Genomic DNA, 6,000 nt, shown 5'->3' with positions numbered 1-6,000 from the left:
ATTCAGTTTTCTAGTGAACTACGTTAACAAACCATCACTGAACTATGATCACATGTGGAACAAGACGTTTGGGCAAATACTACATTATGATCTACATTTTATCCACATGACGGCCATGGCCAAATGGATGAACAATATGACCTGTGAATGAGTGAAATCTGCCCCACCCAGTAATTTACCATAAATTAAGATGAGATGCACATGGAACGGTGGACTGTGCTGCATCGCACCCAAATAAACGCTTCAACGTGCAAGGCTTGGATACGCATGTTTGGATTATGTTGACATGGAATACTTAAGCTCCTGAGACAAAAACGTCTTTTATTTAAGTTTGCATCCAAAATGCTTCCGATTGCCCCGTTTCCCCCACAAAAAAACAATTGCAGCATGTAGTGCCCAGGAACCACAGAATGCAGCACAGTGTGTTATGGAGTGCAGATGGCTTACCTAATTGACCATACACTTACCACAGTGTGCAGCTTGACTGGGGTTGCAACACACCAGTCGACATGGTTTGCTGCCATGCACACAAGAATACAATAAAATGTAAATGAGTTCCACAGTAATAGATTTATGTTTAAGGAGCATGAACTGCTAATAAACCGCACATAGTATTCCACTGCTGCCAGCTGCCAAGACACAGTGTGCAATTTTCAAACCGGTTTATTAGGGCAGATGGGATTCATTATTGAGGAATTCGTTAAATAGAAATGAAAACCAGTAGCATTTAATTCTGCAGATTCAGTCGGGTGCGTTACAGGCCCCCGCTTTACTCCGCTGGCTCTGTGTGTTTTTGCGAGAGCGTGTGTGGCTTCTCCGGGTCTTTGCCAGTACAATTCACCTCCTTTGTCCAAGTGGAATATTTGTGGTACACCTCTCACTTCGCAGCTTGAATGATGTTTTTTATGGACTGCTCCGTGCCAGTGGTGCTAAAGTCATTTCCATTTCCCTGCTGCTAAGGGGGTATGAGGTATTGCTGTGAAGTGCTAAGGGAGATGCATAATAAATTGTTCAATGTTAGTTCAATTCTCTAGTTCCACAGTTAGAATGCGTATCATTTGGCCATTTGAAAGTGTTGTTGACTTCTCTCATTTCACAAATTTAGTTTATTTAGTTGTAATTTAGAAATGATGTGTACATGGAGTGCAGGTAATACAATTATTAATACAATATGACAATTACTACAGTTATTCTAAGCTATAGCCTGATTCATGTAGGCTTTTACGCAAAACTACTTTATTTCAGCACTTCATGAACATATTTTGTTTACTTAATTTGAACTCAATCATTGTCCACTGTGCTGTGTATTTCGAATGGAAAATATGCCTGTTGAAACAGCAAAACACACTTCTGTAAACCCAAAACTGTGGCAACAAAATGATGTTTTCGGATATTACTGTGATTCGATCTTCCATGTTTATGTGTACATACAGTACCTAGCCTCTGGAGGCCATGGAGTCTATGGCGACGGCTGTTTTGAGCAATCTAATAAAGGAAAAATATTTTTAGTTTTGACGTGTTTTTTTTTGTGTTGACCAGAAAATGTCACTGAACACTGGATAGGAAGTGGTAAGCCTGATGGCTTCCTCCCATGTAAAGATCAGAGACCAGTCACATTCCCGGGTGCCCTCTGCCTCCTCGACAAAAGCAAATCCATTTGATGTGGCTGGCGAAGTCTGTCACGGTCATTTCGAAGCTACAACCCCCGTCTCTTCACATCACTTCCTGTGTCACAGCAGCCGGCAGACCAATATCCTTTGCCTCGCTGCCATCTAACATGGTTCATCTGCTACGAGTTTGCTGTGTGATCATCAATCACGGAGAATTGGGCCTTGACGGCCATCAAAAGCCAGAGCTTGTCACCGCCGCTGGGAAGACAACATCGCTGCGGGTAAATCACGGCTCGGGGGTGACACAAGCCAGGCCTGGCTTCGGAGCTCTGGCCAACCAAACCCACACACACACACACACACAGACTTCAGCAGGGACATTGCGGAGATCCCCGTCCTTAGCACTTCATCCCCATCCTTCATTTGTGCTTGAGGAGTCTGTGAATGTGCAAAGAGTTCAAACAAGTGCATATTGAAAATATTCCAAAACTATCCGCTGTAAAACATATGCAGGGCACCACGAAATTATTTACATTCACGCGTTCATTTGAAGACCCCGAGATGCGTGGTTAAAGTAGGTCACGCCGTCCCGTGGAAAAGGAAGAAAAGGAGAAGTTTGGCCGGGAGATTTGTTTATTTGGCTTCGCGCACTTGGCTTGGCTGAATCATCCCAGCGCGGTGGTACACCTGCATTGTAAACGTACGGTTTTACGTAATGAAGAGCTTCGTTTGTTGACCGAAGGCTGTGGTGGAGGCGCGCGTTCCCTAAAAGAGGAAAAAAAAAAAAACCTTGTGCAGGTGCATTGGAGTGCAGTTTTTTTTGACAAAGTTTAATGGCCTTTTACATAAAGATGTCTTCTTACACCCAAACAAACAGTGAGTCAGTGTTGCTGGGGAGGTGGGACTTTGCCCTTCCATCTTTCTCATGGCAGGAAGTGACTGTATCCTCACTTGTATCACAATGACCGCTCCCAGAATTCCCAATGATTTGAAGCCATTGTGCCATATAAACTGAAGAGCCACGTCAACCTGTTTTTCTTTTCTTTTTAACGCTGCTTGCTTGGCCCATGGGCCATTTCCATTGCTCATTGCTGTACCTAAAGTTCCATCTGCCCCGTTAGAAAACAGTTAAAGTACACACATGCTTCCTGTGGCAGTGACTGAAACTTTCCCAAAGAGGCTCTACTGTGAGTAGTTTTTGAATGAGGGCAGCTGGTCGCGTTTAAGGATCTTTAAAGGTCCGAGCCAGGCCAATTCTTCTTGACTCAATTCTTCGATCTGATTCATGGTCCTACTTACTTCGATATGAGTCCGCTTCCTTACCAGCTATGCCACCCCTGCCCCATACATATATAAAACGACCCAGAGCACGCGAGTGTGAGTGAACTTCTTTGAGAAGTCACTGTCTAACATAAGTGGAGTGAGCATCTTCTCGTTTTCTGTTATATTTGCTGTGGGAGGGGTTTTTCAACGTTATCTGTCTGAAGGACAACCCCCTGTCTCTGCCTTATCAGTTTAGTATTTTGTCCAGCATCACCATGGCAGACATTTGGGATTGACATCACTTGCATAGCTGACGGGCAAATGTGAATGCGGAAGGTTGGGGTGATGTAATGGTGGGACCGTTCAAACTAATTTCAAACTCTGATACAGTATATGACTTATGGAAACCTTTTGCTTCTGGCAATGGTTCAAATTCATACGAAGAATCTATTAGCAATTCGTATGAATGTATGAATGAATGCCCTGATGAAAACGGTACTTTTCACAGATATTTGATGTGAACATTGTCACCCTAACCTCAATCCTATTTTCAAATGCACGCTCCCACCTGCTGAGCACAGCAGTACACGGATGAAGTGTTTTCAGACATCCAGAAATGTGAAATGATATATTGCATATGTTGTGTTGCCATGTTGTTCTGTTTTTTTTTTTTTAAAGTTGCAGATGTTTCGTTCAAAATTGCCCCCTGGCAAATAATTTCATTTAGCAGCAGAACAGTGTTCCACCTGTATTGTGGACAGATGTTGTGCTAATGACAGACAGATTTATACACACACATACAGTATGGTGTATAGCACACACACACACACACACACACACACACAGAAAATCTCTCTGTCTCTCGCTCCCTTCTTTTTTTAAGATTTTGAACATCTGAACATCTGCTGGTGAACGGGAAGCAAACAGGAATGCAAATCATTGCTGCCGAACATCTGCTGACCACAGGCCACATCCCTGCCCAGAAAGAATAAATACTGTTTTGTCGTAATCATTTACAGATATCGATTTTGGATTTTAGTAATTTGGCAAGTGCGGCCACTCAGAGCGGCAGCCACATTCGACGTTTGTCCTTTACTTTGGAAAGTGTGTGTGTGTGGGGGGGGCTGAAACAAACAAACAAACAAAGAAAAAAACATTTGCTTTGAAAGCCCATGAATTGACAAACAAAACAGAGATCTGTGGGAAATGTTTCATAAAACTACAGGCCCAGATGTTGGACTGGGACATGTGCTAGTAAAATACCACAATGAATGAAGAAGAGGGAAAAAAAAACAAGGTTCAGCCTTTTTTTTATGTCAACAGATGTGCTCGCGTTGTCTGGAGCTGTGTGTGTGTGTGTGTGTGTGTGTGTGTGTGTGTGTGTGTGTGTGTGTGAGGTGTCAGTGTTACATAAAGAAACACAAAAACGAGGTTCTTCAGCTAGTTGATAGAGGAAAAGACCACCCCCCAAACATCCTACTCACTAAACTCAACCCCCCAACACACACACACACACACACACACACACACACTTTTTCAGGATTGCATGGATAACTGTTATTAAATTGCCTGCAGCTGTGAGCTCCATATCTGAAAACATGTACTGTCACCATCTCTGTACAAAAATAAATGGATAATTTAGTGCAATTGTCACTGAGTGCTTTAAAAAGACTGTTTTGTTTTTACGGGGATCAAAATTGGTTCCATCATAATCATATTTCTTCACCTGGAAAAACTTAAACAGTCCTTTGAAAACTTTCTGACAAGAAAAAAAAAAATGTTTTTTTGGTTGTTATTATAATTAAGTTGAAATTTTTCAGAATTAAACTTTTCGAATGGGCCCTGAAACGCTGCATACATATTCGACGTATGGTTCGGGGCCCGAGATGGCCACTTCACCAGCTATAATAAGTGTGTATTTACAGCGGTGACATTTCCAAGTTGTTTTATGGACCTTGTGTGTGTGTGCGAGCACTCGTATCTGCAGGGCCCTGGCAGATGAGGGCTGCGGGAAGTATGATGTAGTAATGAGTTGCACGTTGATATGGTTTCCAGGCCATTAATTTCTGTGCCACAGGAAGGAAACCGCCACGTTCTGTTTGCTGCATCACCCTCGCCAGCCCCTCTGAGCACAACGGCTTCCCGTCTCAAAACTGCGGTCGGAAAAGTTCATCAGACGGTGGAGGCTCCGGCTGGATACTTTCTGTGCCTTCGGCTGTTTGATCCTGGAGTGGAACGGTGTGTGTGTGTGTGTGTGTGTGTGTGTGTGTGTATACAGCATCTTTCTCCCTCTCTCTCAAACACACATGCACACACACCTCCATGGACACCTTATCTATACAACAGGTGGACAGGCGCATGTCCAGCCTCATTGCACTCCTACTGTCATAATAAAGACATTCATGAGTTAAAAGCAACACAACAATGCGGTAAACTGGTGAGTTTGTTTCATTTTATCTTTGGTGCATCACCCTCTAAATGTTGGGGTTCTCCTCTGTGGTCCATGTGAAGGGAAACTGTATAGGGAGTTGAACATTGCCCTCTATTGGAGAAAGGACACGGTGCACTCCAGTCGGCCGGGAGAATCCTTGGACCGAAGCAGAGCCTCTTAACAACAGATGGGTCAATAAATGAGACATTTAAAAGCACAAAGCGCACAATGGGCCACGTGGAGGCACGCAATCGAGGAGGCGCTGAGGCTCCAGCAGGTCGGTGTGATGCATGCATGCAGGAAACAATAAGGTGCTTCAGACTGTGTCCAGCCACACTGCAGGCAGAGCAAATAAATGCTCTCATGTGGGAGATGATTGTGTAGGCTGGATCTGGGTCTGAGGCAGTGTCTTGTCACCGCGACCACAGGCCCTGAACAAGGCACACCCTGTGCACTGCTCTGGCTGCTTTCTCCCGCATCCGTGGAAAAACCGAATCTAAAGACGTACGAGCTGGAAGACCTCCAAATACTGCATTTAAAGACTCACAAGAACATGCATGCATGCATGCACGCTCATACTTACACATATCCCACTTGTTCCCATATCTTCACACGCACTTTTAATTTTTTTGCCTCTAAAGACTGAACCTGTAGCCATGAAAGTACCTACAGCAAAAAGTTTCTGGATGCTGCAGG

This window comes from Denticeps clupeoides, chromosome 1 (genome assembly GCF_900700375.1).
Source record: "Denticeps clupeoides chromosome 1, fDenClu1.1, whole genome shotgun sequence".
NCBI classification, from domain to species: Eukaryota; Metazoa; Chordata; class Actinopteri; order Clupeiformes; family Denticipitidae; genus Denticeps; species Denticeps clupeoides.
The sequence above is the reverse complement of the archived record's forward strand: the minus strand, read 5'-3'. Positions refer to the sequence as shown.